At 41.3% G+C, this 27,881-nt stretch overlaps 1 long non-coding RNA gene across 1 annotated transcript; it reads left to right on the top strand.

Moving 5' to 3' along the window:
- Window positions 1–331: 331 nt before the first annotated feature.
- LOC122455617 lies at window positions 332–13,399 on the top strand. Its single transcript, XR_006273939.1, has 3 exons — window positions 332–505; window positions 12,928–12,931; window positions 13,389–13,399. It is a non-coding gene; the product is annotated as an uncharacterized LOC122455617 (long non-coding RNA).
- The last annotated feature ends 14,482 nt before the right edge of the window (window positions 13,400–27,881 follow it).

Here is a 27,881-nt window from a genome sequence, read left to right as displayed (position 1 = left end):
ACACCTAAGATGCTGGCCCAGACCACCAGTGTTCTTGGCTCTGTACACACAGATGGTCCTTGTCCCAAAGAGCTTCCAATCTTAAATACAGTTGGACAAATTCTACAGGGTGGTTGCTCCAGGATAATGGAGGCAAAATACATTTTTAGATCATTATAATTATGTGCACTTACACAGCCACTTTCACCTGGAAAACCAAAGCATTATGGGCTTAATTCCGAAACAAAGGGTTGGAATAAATGGTCAGTTTTCAAAAGAGAGAGAGGTAAATAGTGGTGTCCCCCAGGGGTCTGTCAGAAATGCCGAAATGCCGCCGAGGACCCGGAGCAAGAGAAGGCCCGTGCCGCTGAAGTGCCGCCGAGGAGCTGCAGCATGTGTAGGTCCCCGCTGACGAAGACCCGGAGTGCTGCCGGGTGAGTAAAAATTTTAAAAGGCGCCTATAAATTAAAAAGGTGCCATTTGTGCTCAGAGCGGGAGCGGCCGCTCCCTCCCGGCTATGCTACTGGTCTGTCTTGGAACTAGTATTGTTCAACATATTCAATGATCTGGAAAAGGGGGTAAACAGTGAGGTGGCAAAATTTGCAGACAAAAAACTACTCAAGATAATTAAGTTCAAAGCTGACTGCGAAGAGTTACAAAGGGATCGCACAAAACTGGGTGACTGGGCAACAAAATGGAAGATGAAATTCAATGTTGATAAATGCAAAGTGATGCACATTGGAAAACACAATCTTAACTGTACATATAAAATAATGGGGTCTAAATTAGGTGTTACCACTCAAGAAAGAGATCTTGGAGTCATTGTGGATAGTTCTCTGAAAACATCCACTCAATGTGCAGCGGCTGTCAAAAAAAGCTAAAAGAACATTGGGAATCATTAAGAAAGGGATAGATAATAGGACAGAAAATATCATATTGCCTCTATATAAATCCATGGTATGCCCACACCTTGAATACTGCATGCAGATGTGGTTGCCCCATCTCAAAAAAAGATATACTGGAATTGGAAAAAGGTACAGAAAAGGGCAATAAAATTATTAGTGGCATTGAGCAACTTCCATATGAGGAGAGAATAATAAGACTGGGACTTTTCAGCTTGGAAAAGAGACAACTAATGTATACATGTATAAAATCATGACTGGTGTGGAGAAAGTAAATAAGGAAGTGTTATTTACTCCTTCTCATAACACAAGAACTAGGGGTCACCAAATGAAATTAATAGGCAACAGGTTTAAAACAAACACAAGGAAGTATTTCTTCACACAACGCACAGTCAACCTGTGGAACTCTTTGCCAGAGGATGTTTTGAAGGCCAAGACTATAACAGGGCTAAAAAAAGAAACCTCAGTAAGTTCATGAAGGATAGGTCCATCAATATCTATTAGCCAGGATGGGCAGGGATGGTGTCTTTAGCCTCTGTTTGCTAGAAGCTGGGAATGGGCGACAGGGGATGGGTCACTTGATGATTACCTGTTCTGCTCATTCCCTTTGAAGCCGTGGCATTGGCCACTGTCAGAAGAGAGGATACTGGGCTACATGGACCTTTAGTCTCACCCAGTTTGGCCATTCTTATGTTCTTATGACTTCAGCAGCCAGAGGCTTACTCGTGAGTGAGTTTGTAGTTAATCAAGGGTAGCTGAACATTCGTCATGAGAAACACTCAGAAGTGGGACTTACTATATCTTTAAAAATATGTGTTGCCCACTTTGCCCATTGCTGGCCTTTTGTACAAGGAGCACGGCGTTGTTGGCCCATGACCTCCACCCTCGCTAGGATTTCATATCACTCCCAACACCGCTATATTCTGTGTACTTGTGTACTATGTACTTCATGTTGAATCCATGCAACAACTTTCATGCCCTCTTTGAACTAGAATGCACTGATGGCTATGCAAGTCTGGTCAGTCCCCACCACACAATGCACTCAGCTTTCTGGTTGCCTCCTGCAGGTGTGAACTGGAGTTAGCCACAACTCAGTCATAACTATGTAAGCTTCACAGTACTTACGCATTGTTACACCTATTGTTAAACTGAGGATTGTTGAGGTTAAGTGACCTGAACAAGATCTCATGGTAAATCATTGGGAAGACAGAATAGAATGCAGGAGTCCTGGCTCCCTGCCTCTTGCTTTAACTAATAGATCAATTACTTATCTACAAAACTATTGTATTCCACCCTTGAATTATCATTAAAGGCCCTTTCCAAATGTGCCAGCAATGCTAAAATGTATTTACTCTTTTAACCATTATGTATGCAGCAAGAGCCCTGGGATCCAATGCATTTCATACCTGGAAATAATATAAATGACTCCATCACAGATATTAGGCAAATTATACACCTCAGAAAACAGGTAATCATAGCTAAAGCAGAGTGCTGCAAAGGTTGGCACTTTAGCATTGAGGGGTTTAACCATTTGGTAACAAGTGTTCCTAATGCCATTACAGTCATCAGCGTTACATCTCTCATCCCCATTATTATCAGTGCACTTTGTTTAGCATCTTGGAGAGCGCTCCGTTTGTCTGGGAAGCATTTCAACATAACGTTTAATGGGTCATCCTCTATATTTGTACTGTATATGGGAGTTCACATCCTCTGCCTTTTCCGTCTCACCAATGGCTCCCTGGAAGAGAAAAAGCACACGCAAGGAACAGCACAACAAACAGTTCAAAGGGATGGGGGAGGGGGGCAGAGAGAACAAAGAATCTTCAACCTTGTAAAAAGTTTATAGTGGAAAAAGCAGTAAAGCCCAGGTCAATACCAGTAAGAGTATTTAAAAAGTATCAGGAAAGTAGAACAAAAGCAAAGATAATTAGGCTTAGATGTACGTCTTCTTACAGTGTGTATGATAAACCGCATTGTTTCATGTTCTGTGTGTGTGAATATAAATCTCCCCACTGTATTTTCCACCGAATGCAGCCGATGAAGTGAGCTGTAGCTCAAGAAAGCTTATGCTCAAATAAATTTGTTAGTCTCTAAGGTGCCACAAGTCCTCCTTTTCTTTTAGACATCATCTGTACATGATTTTCCATATATATTTCCAGATGGGAAATATGAACCCTATTTATGAAAATTACACCCTTTCTTGGGTATTTAACCTCTAGCCTTTAAACAATGTCTTAAGTCAGAGAATAGATTTGAATGGACAAGATGTTCTTGCGATCCAGTATGGATCCATAGGTAATATACCACTCCAAATCTACTCTTCCCTACCCTTCCTGAGACCCATCTTTGTCCTCACATGTCCATTGAAAACAATGTTGTTATGATCATCTTTTGGGCCTGTTGTTCTGAAGGTTTCACACACAGACTCCACCCCTCCCATTTTGGGTCCATCCACAGTCTCCTCTTTCCCTACCATATACAGTGACATGTTCTTGACCTCACGTTTATGAGTTTTGTTTCTTCATATTTATCTGCTTTTGTATTTTATTGCAGCCTCTAGTCCCCTCTACTCCATCACTGAGGCCAATCTGCATTATCCATTTGACCATTTCTTCTACAAACACCGGTGTGCTTTCTGCCATACAACCCCTTCAGTGTAAAATTCCCTCACTGAGCTAGTCCATAAAGCCACTACCAGTCCTCTCTCTAGTCACTCCCCAAGACTAACATGGAACATATGATAAATGATCATCTGACAATAGCTAAACATGTAGAGATGGTGACATCTACTGTATTTCATTTTCCTTGAATATTTCTTATAATGTAAAACAAACAAATGTTTAATTAGTGGAGACCATCTAATTGTTTGTTTTAACCTCTTTTTGTTGTAACCCACTGGTCAGTGTATGTTACACGTCCCCTTCTGTGCACAATCCACATAAGATTCAGTCCAGTACAGCTCTCAGCTAAACAGGCTGACTTTTCAGCTCAAGCTGTGAAGGCTCATGCTCTGAGCTGAAGAGAGCTGTAGTTCAATCTCTGATGTTGGTTAAAATGGCAACTATCACATTGTGTCCTGTCTCAATGTCCCTGAAAATAAACACAGAAGAAGCATTACTCACGGGAATGCTCTCATTGAAATAAATGGGACTGTTCATGTGAGTAAAGTTACTCCTTTGTGTTACTCCTTTACTAGACTGAGCTCATGGATTGTAGAATCTTCAAGTCATGGACTGTTTCTCATTACTGTATATGTTTGTACAATGCTTAACAAGATGGAGCACTAGCCCTATCTGAGGCCTCTGGGTGTTACTGTAATAATACAGGTTTCAGAGTAGCAGCTGTGTTAGTCTGTATTCGCAAAAAGAAAAGGAGTACTTGTGGCACCTTAGCGACTAACAAATTTATTTGAGCATAAGCTTTTGTGAGCTACAGCTTACTGCCACTTCACTTTCCACTAAATGCATCCGATGAAGTAAGCTGTAGCTCATGAAAGCTTATGCTCAAATAAATTTGTTAGTCTCTAAGGTGCCACAAGTACTCCTTTTCTTTTTGTAATAATACAGTGAATGACAAAATTACCATTGATTTACATTGGATCAGGATTTGGAGTTTTATAAATAAAAAGGAACGCAGAGGAATTCCATTTTGAAACAGTTGTATTTAACGCTCTATGAAGTTCTGAATTTTAAAGTAGCCCTGTGACTCAGAGTAAGCCTGTCTCAGTTGAGTAAGCAGGGACTGGAAGCTCTAATCTTAGGCTGTAAGTGCAAATTGCACTTTATCAGCTTAGTGATCATACACAACATCACATGACAGAAAAGTGAAGACATGTAAATGGTTGGAACAACACAAGGTATTTAAAATATTTAATGAAGGATTTAAAAAGCTCTGGTTATCCTAAATTCTAGCTGCAAGTGCTATTGCCAATTTCATGCCAGGAATAATCAGTCTAGGAAACACTTGGGAGTTCATCAATGTAAGTGCCTTGCCTGGTTCTGCTGGCCTTAACCATACAGAGTACCCATCAAAGTCAGTGGGAGTTCTGTGTGGAGGAAGACCATGGGATCAGACCCATGGAATTTTCTCCTTCATATCTTGGTTTGTCTTCTGCTTTTACTACGGACTGCTGGGAGTCCCATGGGCAGACTGGTTCCTGCTGGGCAAATAGTAAGAAAAGTGGTCAGTGACCATTTCAGCAATTTCTAAAGAAAATCTTGCTTCAGTTCCGTTTGCACCCCTTCTTATTCACACGGGGGTCTGTACAGATACTTATGCAAAGTTTTGTTTTTCTGCGTGGTCACAGAAAATGAATTTCAGTCCTGGAGCTGATTCAGTAAGCAAGACAATGAAAAAATTGTGGGGAAGGAACTCTAAATATGCCATGGAGGATGTGAGACCTTTCAAATAAACACACGGAGAGTCTCAGTCTTGCAGTCCATGCCCACCCAAACTTCCACTGATTTCACAGAGACTTTGGGGTCCAAGCGTAGTGTAGTTACAGAACCTGGGACTGTGTAATTACGGAAATAGATGCAACTCATGCATTCACCTGAAGGTGTGATCCAACTTTTCTATTGTTTTCAATTTCATTTAAAGAAAATCTTCCCCCTCATCCTAAAGAGATTACATGCAAAAATCTGTTATTCATGAATTTATTGTAAAGATTAAGATTTTAAACACATGAGAGTATGGAAATGTAAAGTTATCATTCCCATTAAATCTGTCTCATTGTATATCCTAAGGCAAAATAAACTAACACTGTAAACAATAAGAAAAGAAGTACTTGTGGCACCTTAGAGACTAACAAATTAATTTGAGCATAAGCTCTTGTGAGCTACAGCTCACTTCATCGGATACATCCGATGAAGTGAGCTGTAGCTCACGAAAGCTTATGCTCAAATTAATTTGTTAGTCTCTAAGGTGCCACAAGTGCTTCTTTTCTTTTTGCGAATACAGACTAAAACGGCTACTAGTCTGAAAACTGTAAACAATGACTCAATCAATCCCTGGACATAGAAGCTTGTTGTTTTGGTAACTATGGGGCTGGGTCATTATAAATAAGGGGCAAAAATCCATTAAAATAAATGGAATTACACTGCGGTAAACTGGCTTAAATGAGACCACACTCAGGCCCCAATAGTATTGATTTTTGCAGTCCTTACTCAGACAAAACACTCATTGATATCAATTGGAGGTTTGTCTGTGCAGAGATTGCGAGATCACAGCCCTAACACTTTCAAAACTAAACTAGATGATTGCATGAACTCAGATTTTTTTTTTGCATTGAATCTTTTGTTTCAGCTTAAGTAATTTACTGAATTGTTCCACTGAAACTTGTAAATAACATTTTTTCTCAATTATTACCCTAATAATTCTCTTGAGATTAAAAAATGTGTTTATTTTGACTCAGATTGTAAAACCACAGAAATAAAACAAGTATAGGCTGCCGATGCTTTATTTAATTTCTCCTCCTATCGCTGAAGCTCTGAGAATAGCTGCTGTTTCCTGCTGAAGAAGGAAACAGTGTTTTCCTTGACTTATATAAATATTACTTCCTCGCTTGTACATTTTCCCAGTGTTGGAATCATATAGGATTCTTCCCAGACATGAATATTGCAGCCCTTTTAAAAAAATTGACCTACACCCAGTTTACCTTGGACTGACTTGGAATGTTTACAATTTCCCTTAAGGAAGTGGTGTGGCTGCATTAATCCTTATGTTCATGGTTAGGGTCACTTGGAGCAAATAGAAGGTGCACCTCAGCACTGTGCCTGCCAGCTCTCTTGGAAACAGTCTGACTCCTGATCAGAGAGTGCTGACTACATTTTGACCTCAAGGGAATGCTTCTCTGTGTTCATTTTTCTGTGATTTAAGTCTATAGGCTGTAACATATAATCAAGACTTCCCTTACTAAAAGAAACTCAAGCTAGAACCAAGAGAGTAAAATATAGGCTAGACAAGTAATGCAAGCGTGTGAATGTGGATAGGAAATGCAAAAGAGAGGATCTGAAGGAAGAGCTCCATAAGAAAAGTAACACTGACATTGAGAATTATTTATATGGCATGTATGTAATCATATGCTACTATACTACTGGGAAGATGCGGTGGTGAATGTCAAACAAAGGATACAACAGATGGCCAGAATTCCTCTGGATATTTATTACAACAACATAATAGCATAGCAAAACAAAACAAAGACAAAGGCCTACATTTAGAGTGAAAGTAGAGTGGTCTTATTACCACTGTGTATAGCATTAGTGAGAACATGGCTTTTAGCTATAACATTGAAAGATAACCTTACATGCAAGAAATATCACTGCAAGCCCTATTGCTAGAGTTGCCCCATCCAAGTTTTCCTAGAATAATCCCTTTTTGAGGTAACTGTCCTGGGAAATCAGTAAGGGTGTTCCGAACACACTGCCAGCTGTCCAGTTTTATGGGCTCAGCATCATCCCAGGTATCCTGTTTTTTTGCACCCAAAGGTGGCAACACTACATATAGTACATACGTTCCTGTCAGGGTTTATGATCTGACGGGGAAAAGCTACGCTGCTGCTGGTAACCAGACAAATGTGGTGTTGTGGTAGTCTGCTTGACTAACTAAAACAATGTTTGCTACAATAAGAGAGTCAGGGAAAGAGGGTGATATAGGGACCAGTGGCCTTCTCAAGGGAACTGGTTAGGAAATAATGAGCTCAGTCATGTAGCTAGGTTCTTTCTTATATTGTCTTGGCTGTATAAAAATGGGTGCTTCCCAGAAGCTCAGAAAGCATCTCTATTAGATAGTGCAGGATCCTGCTTGGCTTGCTCATTTAGACACCAAGCCTGACTCACACCAAACACACTCAGGTTTTACTCAGGATAATGGGAACCATGCCCCTTATTTCTAATTATTCTACCCTGTATTGTAAAGTTTTGTCTAAACCTGGGGAATAGAGCTAACATCCCTTTCTCCTTCTCTCTCACATCTGTCCACATACTCACCCCTCTACCTCTTTCTGCTATTGTCTTTATTATTTCTCACATTTCCTTTTTGCATTAAGACTTAGTAAGCTAGAACCCGGACAGTGGCTGAGATATATTATCACAACTGTGCTGACACCTTTTGTTCCCCCCCCTCCTCCAAATCCTGTGGTTGGCTAGGGCCTGATATAAGTTAGAGCAGCTTTAGGCTTGCTCTTAATTACATATCCATTCTCCCAAGAAGTGTGTTCAGGCATTTGAAGGTCATTGAGTCATAGGGATTCCCTGGCCATTCTCTTTCTCCTGGGAAATTCCCAGAGGCTAGGAGGAAGGTGGCATAGAGCACCTACGTTGGCTCTACATCCCCTGGGATTCCCTCACTAAAATAAAATCCATCAGGAGGCTGTTAAGGTGGATACAGCTGCTTTGTACTGCTGGAGCAAACCTGAGAATTGGGCACAGTAACCACTGTGTTGTGAACTGCCATATAGCGTCTCCTTGGTATACAACCCACAGTTTCAAATAGCTAAATCCAGGAGTACAAACAACTTAGGATAGTTATCTCTGTCCTTATTTTTTTTCCTCTGGATGATAAATCACCAATTAAAAAAAAATGACCATCTTCCTGAAATTTCTGCATCTTCTGCCATCTCCACCTCTGCCCTTAGCTGTTTCCTGGAAGTGTGTTGGGAATCTGGTTGCTGAGGGTCATGTCCCCATTATTCTGCTTTTGTCATCTTCTAATCTACAGTTTCTCTCACTCCTTTTCCCCCCCTTCCTTCCTTTATTGTCATTAGGGCCAAATGTTACCACCCACCTGCCCCCTTCCAAAAAGGAAAAAGGATTTGCTTATAACCTTTATATGCAAGATCCTTCACTTTTGAAACACACAAAAACACCCAAGTTGTCACCTCTTGTATAACTTTCCGAGTCCCCTCTATCGGTACTCTCCATGGAGAAGGGTCCCAGTTCAGTGCTGACTGAGTTCTCTGGCTCTTAGAAGATTCCAAGCACAAATAAGTGACACATGTTTCACATTACATGCAAAATTCTTTGCAGAACCCCAGTGACAGTACATTTTATAAAATAGTGTCTTATAGAAAGAGGCCAGCAAAGGGGGTCTCCATCCTCAGAGGTGAAGACTCACAAAAGGTTGCATCCTTGTTACAATTGGCCCCTAATAAGTGGAGAAAGAGGGAACTTGATAGAAAAGTGAGAGCTTTAAAACACTCTTGAAACTAGCTTCCAACCTTTGCGTTTGTGGCCAAAAAAAAAAAAAAAAAAGAGAAAGTTTCCCCAACCAGGCCAGGCTTAGGGACATAATGTCCACAGTATTTATTCTGACCCATGTTTATTGTGACCCAGTATTTATTCTGACCCATTATTCTGACCCATATCATTCTAGGTTGCTCCAAGGAAAGGTCTTGTTTACATTACCTCACTTAACTGAAGAATTCTTTTCAGTGCTGCTCTCATACGATGAAGTGAGCTGTATCTCATACTCTGACAGGCTATTCCCTCACTACACTTGGAAGTTTTCCTTTACTTCCAGCCTCGTGTTATAATCCCATTTGTTTTTCACTATAAAACCAAACCAGCCTACTACGTGGCTTTTCCCTGCTCTGCTGTTTCTGTGTGCAATTTTGTGCTTGCTTATTACACGCAATGATCAAAACAATGCAAATATAAGTATAAATCTCATGGCCAAGCTGTACCACTGCTAAACATATTTGTACTTTTGATGGTAGAGCAATCTAAAATGTCCTAATGCTGTCCAGGTTATTCATAACCTCATCTTACTAGTTTTTATTTGAATAAGCTCCCATATGAATGGCATGTTTATCAGATATTCCATTACAGTCACAGAGAGTTATAGTGAGTATTTACTATATGGGAAGAACATGGATTCAGCCATTCAATTCTATGAGCTGCGGTTAAATGCCAGACTAAACTGACTGGGTTTGTCCAGACCATTTTGTAAAAGCTTCATCAAGTGTCTTCAGTCACCAGATAAAAACAATGAGGAGTCCTTGTGGCACCTTAGAGACTTATATCCCATGAAAGCTTATGCCCAAATAAATGTGTTAGTCTCTAAAGTGCCACAAGGACTCATTGTTGTTTTTACTGATACAGACTAACATGGCTACCCCTCTGAAACCAGTCACCAGTTAGTCTCTGAAAATATTAACATTAAAAAACATTCACAGGCTCAAATTTTGTGGCCAGACAGAGGGAATTTTGATAATTTAACCCTCGAGGCAAATGGGTAGATTATTCAAGAGTAATATAACATGTTTACTCATTAGATGCAATTTTATATCTAGAAAGTCTTAAAATGGATAAGATTTTCAGAGCTGCTTTATCTCCTTGGAATTTGAGGAGTGTTTATGGTGCCACTCGACTGACAGGACTGTATCTGTGGATGTTATCAGTTAAGTCTTGAGTCGCTCACCTTTTCAATGCAGCTCAGGCTGTTGATAATAACCTTTTCCCTAGCTTGGAATGTTGCTTGTTTTTGTATGGACCTGACATTCTACCAGTTTTCTAGAAGGGTGTTAGCTAAGCTGCTTTTACTTTATCTCTCACAACCCTTTAGGAATCTCATTCCTTTTCCATTTTATATCTCTATGTGAAACTCTAAAGTATCTGCTAATCTTATTTGATGTCCACAACTTAGTCCTACACATTCCTTGCACTGGAGCTGGGAGGGAATTAGGTGTTCAGTTCCCGATGAAACTCCCTTATGCAACTTTGAATATCCCAGTCTGAGTCTTCCCCCTTACCCCTAGATTGATTATTCAGGAGATTAACTTAATTTCCCAAATTAAATTGAGAACTGTTTTCTCTGCCAGCTTTACTAAAACTCAAACATTTGCTGTGGTGAAATGTTGACAGTTACACCCTCTTAACCTATTGCATAATCAGAAAAGTGGCACTTACCATTCTCCCATCACTGATCCATTTATCATGACCGTTAGCACCTAAATACCTGATCTGTGCATTCAGGGCAATGGGTGTCACCTGATGTCTGATTCAGTTTCCTTTTAGTCCATGTGATCTGTGTAAAACAGGAGGCCGCATAAAACTTTGTAAATCTCAGGTTCAAAATAAGCAATGAAACCTTGTGAGTTTCATGCAAAATTTAGTGGAATACATAAACCTTTCACTGAAACGTAGGTCAAATTCAAATAGTTGCTGGTGTAAAGAGTTACATCAGGACTTATTTTTGCCCCTAAAAGTAAAAAAGGGGGTTTGACACTGAATTTCCTGATTTTGTTTTGATTTTGTGACACTACTGGCAACTGTTTGTCACATAGTAAGGCTATGTCTACACTAGCACTTTTGTCGGTATAATTTTTGGTCAGTATAATTTATGTCGCTCAAGGTATGAAAAAAAAACCCTTTGAGCAACATAAGTTACACCAACAGAAGCGTCAGTGTAGACAGCACTGTGTTGGTGGGAGACACATTCCTGCCGACACAGCTACCGCTGCTCATTGGAGGTGGTTTGATTATGTGCACAGGAAAGCTCTCTCCTGTTGGCATAGAGTGGCTAAAAGAACAATCTTATAGGAGCACAGCTGCATCAGTACAGCTGTGCGCTCGCTAGTGCAGACATGGCCTAAGTTTTGTGTGTTGAATAAACCATTTTTTCCTGAATTTTTATAAAACCTTGTTAAGCACAGAGCTTAATGAAACTCAGTAGTAATTCTCCCTTCACTATGCTGGGATCAAATAAACCTGAAACAATAGGAGCACAGCTGCATCAGTACAGCTGTGCGCTCGCTAGTGCAGACATGGCCTAAGTTTTGTGTGTTGAATAAACCATTTTTTCCTGAATTTTTATAAAACCTTGTTAAGCACAGAGCTTAATGAAACTCAGTAGTAATTCTCCCTTCACTATGCTGGGATCAAATAAACCTGAAACAATCTCTGAGGAGTAAGACTGAATTATCTGAAACTGAGTTAAAAGATGGTTTGAACAAAAACTGGCAAAATTTACACTGTCCTACTCCTAAGGAATGCAAATATATTATTCTTGCTCTTAATCCTCAAGCTATTTATCTGTAGGAAATGTACCTGTCCCACCTGTGTTCATGTGTGAGGGTGGGGACAAAGGTCTAGATAATACCTACGTAAAAGTTCCTGTAGTTGATTTACATAATTAATAAAGCATATGCAGACTGCCAAAATTGTGGGACATGACTTTTTCCATCTTTTCGATATCAAATACCCTCTGGCACTAAAATGTGAATCACAAAACCCAAGTGACCCTTGCAAGCTGGTTTGTTTCTGCACAAAAGATTATCCAGTCACAGGCAAGAACCCAACATATTGCAAAACCCAAAGTACAAATGACTTCACACATTATAAACCACCCCTGCTCAAATATTAGGAGAACCGTTCAAAAATTTGTTTTCTTTTAACTGCACTGAGGGTTGTTATTCCCCCCCCCCAAGATTCAGTGTTTCTTGTCAAAAAACAAGTTGATGTTTTTCCTGGAGCTGACTCTTGGAATGGAGTTGAACTCTGATTAATTATGAAGCCGTTTGAAATGAAGGTCTTTAGCTGGATAATGTAATATTTACTTCTTTCTTAAGAGGACACAGCCAAGTATATGTGTGTGTGTGTGTGAGAGAGAGAGAGAGAGAGAGAGAGAGAGAGGGAGAGGGAGGTTTTTTTACTCTTTTGTTTGTAACCCGCATTTAGCAGCTGAAAATCAACTTTTCCTTACCTATATTTGTCCTTTCCTTTTTATTGGAAATGAGAAATACTAGAAAGGGACCTGGAGAGAGTTAAATTGTGGGCAGAAAAACTCCCAGGTGAGAGTGTGGCTAACTCTATGCCAGGGGTTCTCAAACAGGGGGTGGCGAGGTTATTGCATGGGGCGGGGGTTGTGAGCTGTCAGCCTCCACCCCAAACCCCGCTTTGCATCCAGCGTTTATAATGGGGTTAAATATATAAAAAAGTGTTTTTAATTTATAAGGGGGGGTCGCACTCAGAGGCTTGTTGTATGAAAGGGATCACCAGTACAAAAGCGTAAGAACTACTGCTCTATGCAATCTATTTAGAAGCAGCAGTGTGGTCCAGTTGATGTGGCACAGGACTTGAAATCAGGAAAAAACTAGGTTTGCTTCCCAGCCCTGCTGCATGACCTTAGACACACAAGTTGGGTTACCATATTTCAGGTTCCCAAAAAGAGAACACTGCTGGGGCACTGGAGAGGGCTGGAGGATTGGAAAGCTGGGGGGTTCAGTTGGGGGTGCTGGAAGAGGTATCTGCAGCGGGGGTACTCACTGGAGGTGGGGGACAATGTCACTCCCTGTTACACTGGTAGGGCAGCTGGTGCAAGTCCAGGACACAGCAACAGCCAACAGTCAGCGCCTTTCTGTGGGACTCCCTCCCAGCAGTGGCAGATTAGCCACTGGGCCAATAGGGACCATGCCCAGGGGCCCCGGCCAATTGAGAGGCCCCGGGAAAAATGGGCACCCCCTTGCCCTGATCTGCTCCACCCATCCAGCACTCCTGCCCCCAGCAGAAGCATCAGGTGGGCAGAGCGTGGCAAGCCCTCATGCCCCGGCCCAGCCTGGGGGATGGGGAATGGAACTGCAAGCAGAACTTGCTCTGGTCCAGGGCCCTACAGACCCCTAATCCGCCACTGCCTCCCAGGGCGGAGAGTCGGGGCTTGGGTGAGCGGGATCCAGCAGCTGTGCTTGCAGGGGAATGAACCAATCAGCTGCAGATGCAGGGGAGGAACCAATCAAGAAGCAGACTAATTGGGGCTCTTTCTAACCTGCAGCTTTTCTGCTCTGCAAAAACCAGGGCCATTGCCTGTTACTTTTAAAATCCTCCCCGGACAGAGAAAGGACACTCAAAAAAGAGGCTTTGTCTGGGAAAACCAGACGTTGAGTAACCCTGCACACAAGTAATTTAACTTCTCTGATCCTTATTTTCCCCAGCTGTGAAATGGAAATAATGATACTTACCCACTTTTGTGAAGTGTTCTTCAATCTAGGGATGAAAAGTAAAGTATAATTACAATTATTATGTAATACAAAACAAACAGTCTGGTGACCTCAGAAGTTAGTCTTTAGATTTCTGATTGTTTTAGATCTAAATGGAGATGAAGCGGCATTTAAACATTCCAATAAATTCTTAAACAATCCAGTATTGGGGGACATTAAACTTTCTAACTGTTGTTAATCCCTGTTTCAGCACGCTACAACATTTTACTCTTTGATACTATTTTGAACTCCAATATTTTGACATCCTGCTGATGGTTTGATTTGGGAGGCAGAGCGTACTTGTTGTAGTTAAATTCTGGTTTGAGCAATGGGACTAGTTAATACCTCTTCTTAACCCAAAAATGCCACAGTCTCATAGTGTGGCACAGATGGTTAGATGTTCAGTCTTACATCACATCTGGCAGCACATTGTTTCCTTGCAGAATCCTGGGACATGAATCTACAGTATCTATAGGCCTCCAATTATTGTGGTGTCTAGGCATAATTGGGCCTGGACCCAGAGGGAGTTATGCTTTACTTTTCATGAATTTGAAGGATTTTATTTATTAAATTTATCTGTTTTAAAAATAAAAACATTAGATGGGCTATAAAGCCTCATATTTCAGAGCAGAAACCAAACTCCAACCAATAGAGTTAGGAAGATAACTTGCCCATAGGGGAGACATTCCATAACTGACCACTTCAGGGCTCCTTGCACCTTTCCCTGAAGCATATAATACTGATCCCTGTAAGAGACAGGCTACTGGATTAGAGGACCCACTGGTCTGATCTAGTATGGGAGTTAGGGCAGGTCTACATTACAGCGGGGATCAATGCTCTGAGATCAATCCCCCGGTGGTCGATTTAGCAGGTCTAGTAAAGACTCGCCAAATCAACTGCAGATTGCTCTCCAGTCGACCCCTGTTCTCTACCCCGACAAGAAGAGTAAGATAAGTCGATGGGAGATTTTCTCCCATCGACTCCCCATGGTGTAGACCCCACGGTAAGTCAACCTAAGGTATGTCGACTCCAGCTGCATTATTCATGTAGCTGGAGTTGCGTAGCATAGGTTGACTTACCGTGGTAGTGTAGACATAGCCTTAGTATGGTCTTATTTCCTACTGTTGCTCAATTTCATCTATTATCAGTGTTCTCAGCAGCTTCCCACATCTGAGACCGAAGATCTATACTTATTTGTAGATGCCTATAATTTCCTACCTTACCTTTATCAGATCTTAAATACAGGACTGGGAGCCACTATGCATAACCATCCTCTTATGCCTGACATTTCCTCTGCACTTAACACACTGTCAGAATAGACATGCTTCTTGCCCTTGTTTACTTTGTTCAGATTTTTGGCATGTAATTCATTGGAGCATGTTTCCTTGTAACCTCCTAATACTCATGTTTGTTACCTATCTTGCTTGGACAGAAGCTATTAAAAGCTTTTTAACATTTCTTCCCCTCCCAGGAAAACGTCTCCAATCTCTAGGATGTGATGTTCAGCTTTTTTTGTGAATGTGCCAGTAAATAATCCATTCATCTTCCTAGTAATATCAGCATCATCTGTCATTAAGTTCCAGCCCATGTCTCCTAGTCGCCTTACTGACTCCTTGCTGGTTTCCTCCTAAGATATTTAAAGACCATCTCAGCATTTCTCTTTATTTCCTTTGCTATTTGTGTTCCATATCTTTGGCCTTTCTTATCATCCTTTTCATACCTTTGGCTGTATTTAATCAAGAAGTTCACGTTCAAGGTTACAGATAAAAAAAGGAAACCCATAGAACGGGTCCATGATGGCAGGTCTTGAAGAATCAGCTCTTAAATACAGATTACAAGGCCTGATATAAGGAACTTATATAGGATTCAGGTTTCCTATTAGTTTAGTCCACAACCTTTTCCGGTGCACCAACCTTTTCTTGGTGAAGCATAAGTTCTATGATGTAAACTATTGTTCCAGTGAGAACTAAGCTCAGACCAAGTTTCTTTTCCTTTAGGGTCACAGGCTATTCTCTAGTTGAAGGGGACAGACCTGATGATTTATCCACTAAGTCATACATGCCCCTCAAACAGTTTCTTAATATAAAACATATGTCACCACCAGGCAGTTAGTTCTCACTTTGACTTAGACAGGGTTTGTTCAAACATTGAACATCACGAGAACAGATATTTTCAGTAAGGAAAGCAACATTTCTGTATTCGTCCTTAAATGAGGTTTCAAATCAGTCTGCTGGCAATTATTTTGACTTGGATTTAGTTATTTACATAATGTAACAAAGGATGATTCATTTGCCTGCCCTCTAATTATGATTTGCTTATGCAGCTCTAAGTATTATATGTTATGGTGTGTAGGACATGCACAGTATATCAGTGTGAGTGCAATGGGCCCCGTTTATTGCCAGGACTTATGGTCTTGTGAACAACGTGTAAGTGGGTTGTTGCAATACGTGAAAATGTGCATATCACCTTTATGGACGTTTGTGAGTTTATGAGGGAGGTATCAAGGCTAACTTACACTGAGAATCAATTGGTGATTATCCAAGAATGGCTATATGATGTGTGGAAATGAAAGAAAAGAACCAAGTAAACGCTATGTACAATGAACCCTGAGAGGCATAGCATATGGGCCCGTTCTTATTGAAGTTAGTAGCAAAACTCCAGTCAACATCCATTTCTGAACGCCCATTCCGAGTAAATATATTGGACCACTTCCTCAGCTGATGAAAATGGACATAGCCCTATAGGATTAGTCTACACTGCAATTAACACCGACAGCTAACCCATGTCAGCTGACTCATGCTCATGAGGCTTGGGCTAGGGGGCTGTTTAATTGAGGTGTAGATGTTTGGGCTCAGAATGGAGCCTGGTCCATTCTCCTCTCATAGAGTCCCAGAGCCTGGGCTCCAGCCCAAGCCCGAACTTCAACACCACAGTTAAACAGCCCCTTAGTGCAAGCCGCACAAGTCCCAGTCAGCCGCAGCTGTTAATTGCAGTGTACATATACCCATAGACTTCCATGGAGTAATCTTACACCAGCTGAAGATTTGACCATCAATGAGTCTTGCCACTTAGCATAGCTAAGAAATCCCTTCTATTGTTTTGGAGTGTACTGAGGTACTTGCTAGAGTAAATAAAACAACATCAAATAGAAAAAACCACCAGATGATAAATTTATCAGAGCAAGGACAGCCTTTCTGTTATGTGTATGCTGCCTAATACTGAGGGGCTCCGAACTAGAACTGGGGTCCAGAGGCACAGCTGCAATACCAGTAATAACACGGACAGCAGGTAAGGAATTTTCTGTCAATGGTTCTTTGATGGAAAACTCCTTTCTGCAAAATCTTTCCCTTCTCTCTTCCACCCCCGCAGGGAAAGTATGATTCTTCTGTGGAACCAGTGCGCTGCATCATGGGAGTTTAATAGCCAAAGTGTATCATGGGAGACATAGTCTGGCCCAGCCACCCAGCCCATAGGGGAAAAAAATGGGGCATGAGGCACCCATAGGCACTGCAGCAATTCAGATAGATGCAGTTCAATGTCAGACTGACTCCAAATGACACATTTTGATTCAGGAATGTCAAAGCATTTCATTTTGATCAAAAACACCTACACAAAACATTTTGATATTTCCAAAGGGAAATTTTTCAGAACTTTCCATTCAATGAAAAATGTTGGTATTTTGACTTTTTTATCCTGATTCAGAATGAAAAAAACCAAACATCAAAATATCAGAATTTCTCCTGGGTTGGAAATTCCAATGTATGACCAGCTCTAGTAATTACAGAAATGTGTAGGAGAAACTCTAAACATATTTGGCCTAAGTAACTACATACATCTAGCATATCTGCTGCCTTCAAATAACTCCAATACATTACATAAGACTACACAATTACTTTTGAATGATAGTGTATTATGGTTGACCAAAAATGATATTTGGAATCAGATTGTCACTCATTCTTAAAGGAAATAAATGAATGTCTTATTCTCTCATTCATCATTATGAGACTCAATTCAAGGTTTTTGCATAATTCATAGATTCCAATGCCAGAAGGGACCATTGTGATTATCTAGTCTGGCCTCCTGTCTAAAACATGCCACAGAACTTCCCCAAAATAATTCCTAAAGCAGATCTTTTAGAAAAAAAAATCCAATCTTGATTTTAAAATTGTCAGTGATGGAGAATCCACCACAATGCTTGGTGAATTGTTCCAATGGCTAATTACTCTTAAAGTTGAACATTACCCCTTATTACCAAAAAATCATACCTAAAGATAAGATAACATAGGAATATAGGTTAAAATAAGCAGGTTTTGTGAAAGCATCCTATAAAAGAGAAATGTATCCAGGAATCCATTTACAAGATTCCTCCACTTCCCAAGAGAGGAAGAAGGAGGGTCTTGTGGTTAAGGCACTGGACTGTAACCCTGGTTTGGGTTGAACTCTTGGCACTGCCACAAACTTTGTGTGATCTTAGGGAAATCACTGTATCTGTCCATACCCCAGTTTTCCATTGTAAATTAATAATAATGCTCCCCTTTTCAGTCCCTTTTCAGACTATAAATAGATTATGAGCTCTTCAGAGAAAGGAATGTCTTATTATGTGTTTGTACAGTACTTAACACAATGTGATCCTGATGTCGGTTGGGACCTCTAAATGCTATTGTAACATAAATAATTAAGCTCCAGAAGACAAGGACAGAGACATGACTTCTGTGCTCCACAACACCAGTTGGAAGAAGGACCTTCAGTAGAATGACGGACAGGCCAAGATTGAGGCCAGTCTTCCTTTTATAAAGCTGAGATTTGCAGGAGCAGGGTCAGTATATGTGGTTCTTGGGCTCTCTGCAGATCAAAGGTCCACCTGTAGCACTAGTTTGGTAGTCCTACCATGCTGTGCTGCTTTTGGCTAGTCTCCACCCCTACCCGCCAGGTGCTGCTGCACACCTCTTGGGCTCTTCAAACTAGACTGAATTCCATTACAAGTTCCTCTCGTCTTGAGCAAGAGTAACTTCCCCTCAGAGGGAAATGCCGCATAGAAGTCCCTTGAGGACACTTCTCTTCTGGCGACTTACAACTGCCCTGAATTCTTGCAGAGCCCCCAAAGCACAGTTATGAATGGCTTTCCATTGGCTGGGAAGGGGAAAGAATGCAGTGTAATAATACTAACCTTCATGTGGAGCCTTTGCCCCTTTTCCAATCATATTTGCTTCCCCTTTATGCTGTTTATTAAATCTCTTGTCTGTATAACATGATTCCACCCCACACACATAGTATAGGTAAAGCATGGCAGCCAATATATGAACATGAGCCTGTTTCTTCCTTATCCTGTGTTGATCCCTATGTTCTGGGGAGGCCTGGGGGCAAAGGGACAGTGTAGAGGCTGGCAGAGAAAAAGATGGAAGTAGGTTGGGGAAATCTATTCAGTTTTTCCCACCAGCTAACCAAAAATGGTTTCTAAACCAAGCATTACTGGGCAAGCAAACTCAAAGTACAGTAAGTGTCTTGCACTGGAAATATTTATATTTTGCTTCTAATAAAGTATACAGGGTATGCTGAAGCTTAGTTATACACAATACTCAATATATTATATGTCACTATTGTAGTTCATGTAGTTTGACCCTCCAGCCTGATTAGAGATGCTAAATTGTCCAAGTGTCACACCAATATGTACAAACAGTTGTTCCCTGATAAATCAGAAAAGGACTATATTTTGATGGGTCAATTTGCTCCCTGGGTATTCCTTTTTCTAATTATTGTCCCTAGAGACATGTGTGCCTTACAATACAGTTATTTGTATGGGGAGCTGCTCTGCAGGATACTGCTTTGCATAAGCATTTCCTCTGAAGAGTTAATCCGCATGTTAAGTTTATAGCCAGGCCCATTCTCCATCTGCTTTTGGGAGCTACTGTATGTATTGCATAACAGTGCATGCATGGATTAACACCCTGCATGACTTTGCCTTCCATATCCAAATCCCAATGCAGGAGCCTGAAAATACAATTACATACCTATTGTAAATGCTGTTTTCAGGGGAGCAGAAGGCATTCAAGATCTTTGAATATCTTGTCCTTAACAAATACAACTAAAAAAGCAACCGTCCACTGACTCGCTCCCTGTAGATTAGTAGGTCAGGGAGCAGCCACTGGGAGAGAAAAGCCTGATGAATTATTTTAAGATTCCATGAGCCAGTGTCTATGCAGTTATCCATTATTGACACAATGTACAGTTGTTTGTTCGGATCAAGGCCAAGGCTACATTTGCCTGTTATGTTTTTGCAGGCAAATAGTTGCATTTCAAGAACTTGTGTGGATTTCCTACCATTTTTTTATAACAATGTGTCTGCATTGCCTTGGAAAGCTGAAATTATTACACACAATTAATACTTCTACTGCATGAATATTTAAGGTGCTCATCACCAGCGGACAAAGTCTGCTCCCAATGAGCTTAACTCTCCAACTTCACCTCCTCACTTCCCCTGAGAGGAATTAGGCTCCAAAGACCTAAATCTAGTGTTGTACTGGTTTTCCACCTTGATCACTCAATTGACTTGATAGGAATCACCCTTTATGTATACCAGTGTAAGTTTGAGGATAATCAGACCTGAGGTAGAGTATGGAGGATGCGGCCCATCTGCCACAGGGCACTCCCTCAGCTACACAGTGTGCCACACTGCCTGGCCCATTTGGGTGGTCTCTTATTCACAACACACACACACAGCCTATTTCTTTTCCCCACGTGTACCTTTAATCTTTAGATACCAAGCACTGCAGAACATAACACAGCCATGTGTCAGGAGGAGTCTTCCACCCAGCTTTCTCCACACACCCCGCTCATTCTCTGAGCTCTCCCTTTACTTACTTTTCCTGCCAACTATACCTCTTCCACTTATTGAGCTAATTAGGTCATTCATCCAACCATTGCCCCCAAATGTCAACAATTCCCACCATAACAGGTTAATCGATTCCAATTAAGCCTGTAATCTTCTCTGTTATGCAATTACCTAAGTAACCAGGGTGCTACCGCTAGCACTCTATCACATACCTTCCCCTTTCTTATGTCATTTGAGACCTTTTATTGCCTCCTGGAAGGGAGGGGACTCTTCCTCCCCATTGGAGCCCTACTCACTTTGCAGGGCTGGGGTTCTACCAGATAATTGTGTGCCCTTTTACACTGGCTGTCCATGTGGCACCAGTGGAAGACAAGGGACCCCCACCCACAGAAAGTAAACTCAGAGACGAGAGGTTTGTCCCATATTTCCACCTTGACCTATAGGTTACCACACCACTCGTGTCCCATTCTCCTTTCCTCCAACTTTCTTTGCCCTTGGGTTGTATCTATATAGAGATTTCTCTCTTCCCTCAACTTGCCGTGCCCCAGGCTAGAGGTTATCTGCCTAAGATCCCCCTCTTCTCCCCCCCAGAGCCTCATTATTAGGGACCTTCTCTCCCTCATTAATATATTTTCCATCTCGGGCTTTGCCTATGACTTGCTCCCCCTGGGAGCTGGCTGAGACTCTGCCCTGCTTGTCCACTAGATCCATCACTCCCAGATATAGTGCCCCCTGCCAGTATTTCTCCCCCCCCTCAAGTCCACTAGCATTTGGATTCTCTCTGAGCTTGTTGTCATGTGTCTAGCATTATTTAACACTAGTCCTGAAGGGTTGCCTGGAGGGTGTACGACAGAGAGTTCTTTACACAAGCCCCACCACAGAGGTTGCCTCCTCCATCCTCCCATTTTTTTCCTACCAGAAATGGAGACCAGTCCATTCCAATTATTCCTGCACAGCGCAACAACTTCAGAACTCCCACTCTCTGCCACTTAAACTTCCCTTCTACCTCCACTGGAAAAACAGCTACTGGGCTAAGTGTTCCTTTCCCTGTGGGCACAATTTGTTGTAGTCAGCACCCCTTTCTGTCACCACTGCAGCCTGACCAAGGTGCTCCGTACCAGGGAACATGCAGCTGCAGAATCCATAATTGTGGTTGTCCAGTTCACTTTGACTGGAATTGTCCTTATGACCAGATTGGCCTTTACCTCCACCCACCACAGAACTCAGAATCCCGTGGTCTATGCATGGCAGTCTTTCTTTATCTGTCCTTTGACCCCCTCACTGATAACACACCACTGGGTGGACACTAGAGGCAACTTTCTTCACCTCTGACATCATCTCCTTTCCAGGCTTTGGTGAAAGCGGCTCCTCAAACTTTTTCTCCCACTTCCTTCCGGAGTGGGGGCGGGGGGGAAGAGGAGTTCTTTTCTTGGAAAGTCTGCCTCCACATACTTCTGTGTTATGTCACAGAGGACTCCAGCAACTCCAGCCAGTACCTAACCTTTCAGAGTCTCATGGAAGCTCTATGTGAACCGTCCCAGAGTAATAGAGTCTAGTACGGCCCCTGTGTCCTGTCTTTCTGGCCTCAGCCACCAATTGGACCTGTCCAATAGCTTTTGTATGAATGCCCGGGGATGTACCCCATCATTCCATCCTGCTGTCCTAAATTTTTGGTGGTATTTCTTCACTGACATGCCCACCCTATCCAAAATAGCCGCTGTCAGTGTGTCATAGTCCTTGGCTTGATGCTCCTTTAGAGCTATTTCAGCCACCTGGTCCTCACCGGTGAGGTAAGGGTCTAGTTGCAGCCCCATGCCCCATCTGGCACTCATAGCCAAATGCTCAAACATTATCAAAAAGGCATCAGGGTCATCCTCCAAAGCCATCTTACATAGTCCCAGACCTACTGTCCAATGTCCTGTTCCCGCATTGGCATTCACCAGCCTCTGCAGGAGATGCTGCTATACCTGGGACTGTTTCTTGATGAACTCCTGTAAGGCCTGTTGCTGTCTCATCTGCCAACACAGAAGTGCTTCTCTCTCTCCTTGCTGGGTCCTTCTGCATTTCTTTTTGTTGTTCAATTAGTCAGTACAGCATCTCATCCATCCATTGCATCCAGATCCTTTGCCCTAGCACAGCCAAGATCCCCTGTACTGAGCTAATTACTTCATTAGCCCAACCATTGTCCCCAAATGTCAACATCCCCACCATAACAGGTTACTTGAGTCCAATTAAGCCTGTTAGCTTTTTGGTTATGCAATCACCTAAGTGACCAGGGTGCTACAGATAGCACTCTGTCACATCATCCATTAGGTCTTCATGAAGAGATGGGTCTTGTACCATGCCACAGAAGTGGCAAGTCTTGGTGGAGTATAATCTCTGTTGGAAGCCAGTTCTACAGTGATGAACCAACCAACCATCCACTTGAAAAATTGTTGTCCCCTCTGATATGGACTCTGGGCTCCATTAGATGGAGATGAGGGGTTAAATATGGCACCAGTAGAGTGGGAAAAGGTTACAAAATTGTCATTCTCCAGAGGACTGGAAGGCTCAGAGCCTTAAAATGGAATACAAAGCCTTCTTTTAATGGGACACTTGGAGAAATCTGATTTCTGACTAAAAGTTACTCTTGTCTCATGGTTGTTTGGTGGCTTATATGATATGAGTTGATGGTCACAGTGTGGTGCTAAGTGGCCTTATCACAACCAACACATTTGACAACACTGATGTGACAATCTCACAGAGGACAAAAGACAGACTGAGTGTAGAACACAACCATCTTAATTTTAGAAGAATTAGTGATGAGCAAATCCCCATATGTGATGAGCAACCACAGCATGGATGCTTATCTGAGAGGTTGGGTCTAAAAAATTGGGGCAAAGATCTAATATGAGCAAACAATTTTGAAATTTTCCCAACACTCTCACTTCCAATTTTGTTTGTAGCACAGAAACAGACAGCTGGAAATGAAAAATAAGGAAAGAATTAGCAGTGCATTTTTAACAGTGAGTGTCATTGATCATTGGAACAGACTGCCAAGGTATGTGATAAATTCTCCATCACTTGGAATCTTTAAATCAAGATTAGATGCCTTTCTAAAAGATATGCTTTATCTCTGCAGCAACTTGTTAAGCCAAATGAAGAATCAGTAGGTGAAATCTGGACTGTGTTCTGCATGAGGTCAGACTACATGATCATAATGGATCCTTTTGGCTAATTTGGACAAAGTTGTTGCATGAATCTCAAATATGGTTCTAGTTGGTCTTGATTCAGTTTTGGAGTGACATTCAGGAGAGGGGAGCTGTTGTGTTAACCACATGGATTAGCAATGCCTCACAGGTTTTACTAATGCTCCTGCTGTACCTGTTCTGTGGAAAGGAGGATGACTTAGGCTTTGTATACAAAAAGAAAGTTGCATAGGTTTAACTTAAATCAGTATTTAAAATCTATTTAGTTAAACCAGTGCAAACCTCTGTGTGCTCATAACAGCAAGTTGGAAAATTAGCTTTATTTATTTTGCAGAAAATACAACTTTTCAGTGAAAAATCAAACACCTAAAATATTTTGGCTGAAAACCAAAATAGTTTGATTAGGAAATGCTGTCTTGTGGGAGTTGCAGCTTTCTTTTAAAGGTTGGCCTGCCAGATTGGACTACATCTCCCATGATGAACCATGGTCTCCTCTCATGGTGAGGGGAGGTGGTTGCATCATGGGAGACCCTGGCCATGGTGCAGAGTGGAAGCTGTAGTGAGGTTGGGAAGCCTGGCCGAGAAAGGAGAATGGAGACATGAGGTAACCAAACTACAACTCCCAGGAGGAACAAATGTGGGATATCTGAATCACAATATTTTGGGGTTTGGCTCAAATATTTCAGTTTTTGGGTATATCATTTTTTTCAACAAAAAATGAAATTTTCCAGAGTGGGAAAAAGTCACTTAATTAAAATCCAGTTTCCTGTATTTTCTTTAAACAGTTTCAATGGAAAACTTCCCACCAGTTCCTATTTTGTTTTCAGCTGTATTATTTCTGTTTAACTCAATCCTGTTCCTAACCAACTTAAACTAAACAGCAATAAGTTTGGTGAAAAATGAAAGAAAAGCATCCACACAGTCTTTGGCACTGGCTTAACTAAATTGGTTTAAATTCACATCTTAAGTCAAACTGGTGCAACTTTATTGTATACACAAGCCGTTAAAACTCCGGAGATGTTATTCGTGTACCTTCCACCAGTATTCAAATTTTCGGTAAGGAAAAAGTGTTCATTCTCCAGCATAAATTGATGAGAACACAATATTTGTCCATTAGTTTGCAGTACACACAGGGAGCCAGAGCCTTCTGAAGTCAATGGGGCTAACCTGGCCCTCACTTTATCGTGAAAAGAGTTTTATTTCTGAGCCCTTAATTAAAACAGCATAGTTACTTTTGGTGTCTCTTTTGGGAAAAAGTTAGCATAGTGTAATGTGTATGCTATCTTGTTTAATTTATACCTCAGCATGAGCTCACCCAACACGACAGAACTGAAACCACACACACACACACACACACACACACACACACACACACACACACACAAATAAATATTTAAAAATCTTGAATGGAAAAGCCAAGCTATTTGTACCAGTTCCTGTAGAAATGAAGTGAATGTTTGTTAGTTTGGGGTAGAGAGAGAAATTACACCTTTAATATTTTGAACTTTTGCCCAATTTTAATTACTTCAAAGATTCCCATCAGAAGTGGTCTGAATTCATTTCTGCACAAAGGGGTCATAGTGACAGAGTTGGGATAAGAATATATATAAACATTTCTGCTGATGTGGCAACACTAAAAGATGCTTTTTAAAATAACAGCTCGTTGTTCCCTCTGGTTATGAACTTTTAATATAAAGTGAGATCAAAAACTGTAAACTTAAGGCCATTACAGGTTGCATATGCTGATATTTTAGCTACTACCAGTGAGTTCACTAACAGACTTGTATTGTGAGGTGTCCCAAAACATGACATTGAAAGTTATCTGGTTACAGAAAGATCAAGTTTATTTCTAGATTAAATAAAAAGATACATTTTTACTTGAGGCAGCACCAATACTGTGATTACTAGGAAGGTACACAATTACTTAGTGCCTTGCTGACATTATTAGTAGTAGTATTACCATAACACCTCAAAGTGTATTCTATAGGAGTTTAGTCCATAAGTAGAGAATAAGCTTTGTAGACATAGACTTTTCTAAGAAAAACAAATGATATGTGTGGATAAGAGAATTGATCTCTCTTGTGACTTCCCTGCGAGTGTTGGGTGAACAAGAAATTCAGGATCATTTCCCTTATCAGCTATGGATAGGATGAAAACAAGGGATTGGGCAATTAGTCATTGCTGACAGTTTGATCAGTACTATACCAACACATAAGGAGACAGTCTGTGCCCTGAGGAATTTACAATCTAGACATAACACAATTCAGACACACATAATGCATCTGGAACCAATATGAGCTTGGGGGGTAGGGTGCAAAGATCACTCTGAAAGACTTTTCGGGAGATGTGTCTTAGAAGGTGATGTTTAGCTGATCCTCCCTGTTATCCCCAAACTTTCCCTAATTTCTGCTTAATTCAATAGAGATGTCAACCTCCATTCACAAGTATCCATTAAACACTGGAGATATTTGGCAGGAGCTATAAACAAGTCTATAAAAGGTGTCGATAAGAGGAAGATCAATCAGTTCATTGGGAATGGGGAATAAGGAGAAGAGTGTGTCAAGGGGAAGAGGTGGTCATAGGTACGGTGGCGAGAGAGAGATCATGGAGTCAGAGGTGGGAGGAAATGTCTTTGGAAGTTCTCAAAGTTTTCTTGGATCCAGGTTACATATAGTCTTAGAGTTGGGTCTGGCCCCAAACCCCAGCTCTCAATGTTAGCAGTGTTTGTTAATTGAATTTGGATCCAAATTTTGTTCTTGGTTTTATCTTTATAAAGAGCGAAGAAAAACCCTGTACCCAAACACTGGGAAATTAAAAGTCTAAAGTAAAGATCTTTAGTATTAAATTGCCTCTGCTTGTGGAATATACTCTAAACTTCCTCCTAGTATGGAAAACTACACACATCAAAATGACTGAACAGTACCAGAATACCTTTACTGTCTGAAGATTGCTTAGACCTCTTTCTGGGGATGGTAATTTACTGTCACAGAAAGTTTCAAATCTTACCTTGGAGCCAAAGTCTCTACTCCATGAAATTCAGGTGCTTGCATGCAGCCCCAGGTGCAAATATGTTAAATATGTTTGCAGGCAAAACTATAGGGTTTTTGGTAGGTATTCCCCCACAGCTCTGAAACTTTCACAGAAAGGCCAAAAGATCAACGGCTGAAAGCAATTTTTCATGTTCCCTAGGGGCTGACCTTATCACTTCCAAGAATGGCATCCAATTTTTATTTTTGGCAGTACTAAGGGCCATATCAGCAATTTACCTGGGGATTCAGCAATGTTCCTAATTTGCAGAGAGATGCACTTAATTTTTTAATCCAACCCCCCAACCAGCCAGGGACTCATAGCTTTCCCGGTGTAACTGAAATTGCTGGTTGATTGAGTTCATCAACAATAAAATTCCATATCTGCTCTACTTCACCTAGTGAAGGAAGTAGCCATGTGGACAAGATCTATCTCGTACAGATGAAAGTAGGCTGCGTTTGGCCATCCTTTAGACAGCTCCAGTTTACAGCTGTAAATTGAAGACCATCTACAGCAGAGAGATTCTGACCATTGGCCACTTCTAAAAGGCTTAACTTACCTCACTGGACTTCAGTCTGCTCCCTTAGTTTCCTGTATCCTTGTCTGGTTCTCCATTTCATTGGCTTCTCATTAACTTCCCTCCTGCTAGCTACACGTTGATCATGACCTACCTGTTTTTCTCCAGATGAATCTTCTATTGTCTGCAGTGTCTGCTGCCCTTTCTGGAATCTAGACCTTTTTAGTTAAGCCTACTCTACTCACTGCCTGCACAAACAAGGTATTCTAGAACTATGCTGACCTGTGCTCACGCTATTCAGTCTTCCCTCTTTTTCTCCTATCTGACAGATTCTGCTACTTTGGACCCAATCAACTCCGACCTTTACTAGGCCCTCTGCAGTTAACCCTGTTCCTATAACCTGCCATCTGGTCTTTAGCTTGCATCCCCTGAGATTCTCCTGTTCTCTTTTCTGACTCCATTCTTCGTC

Source organism: Dermochelys coriacea, chromosome 8, assembly GCF_009764565.3.
Source record: "Dermochelys coriacea isolate rDerCor1 chromosome 8, rDerCor1.pri.v4, whole genome shotgun sequence".
In the NCBI taxonomy this organism is placed as follows: Eukaryota; Metazoa; Chordata; order Testudines; family Dermochelyidae; genus Dermochelys; species Dermochelys coriacea.
Note: the sequence above shows the minus strand (reverse complement) of the source record. Positions and strands in the feature narration are given on the sequence as shown.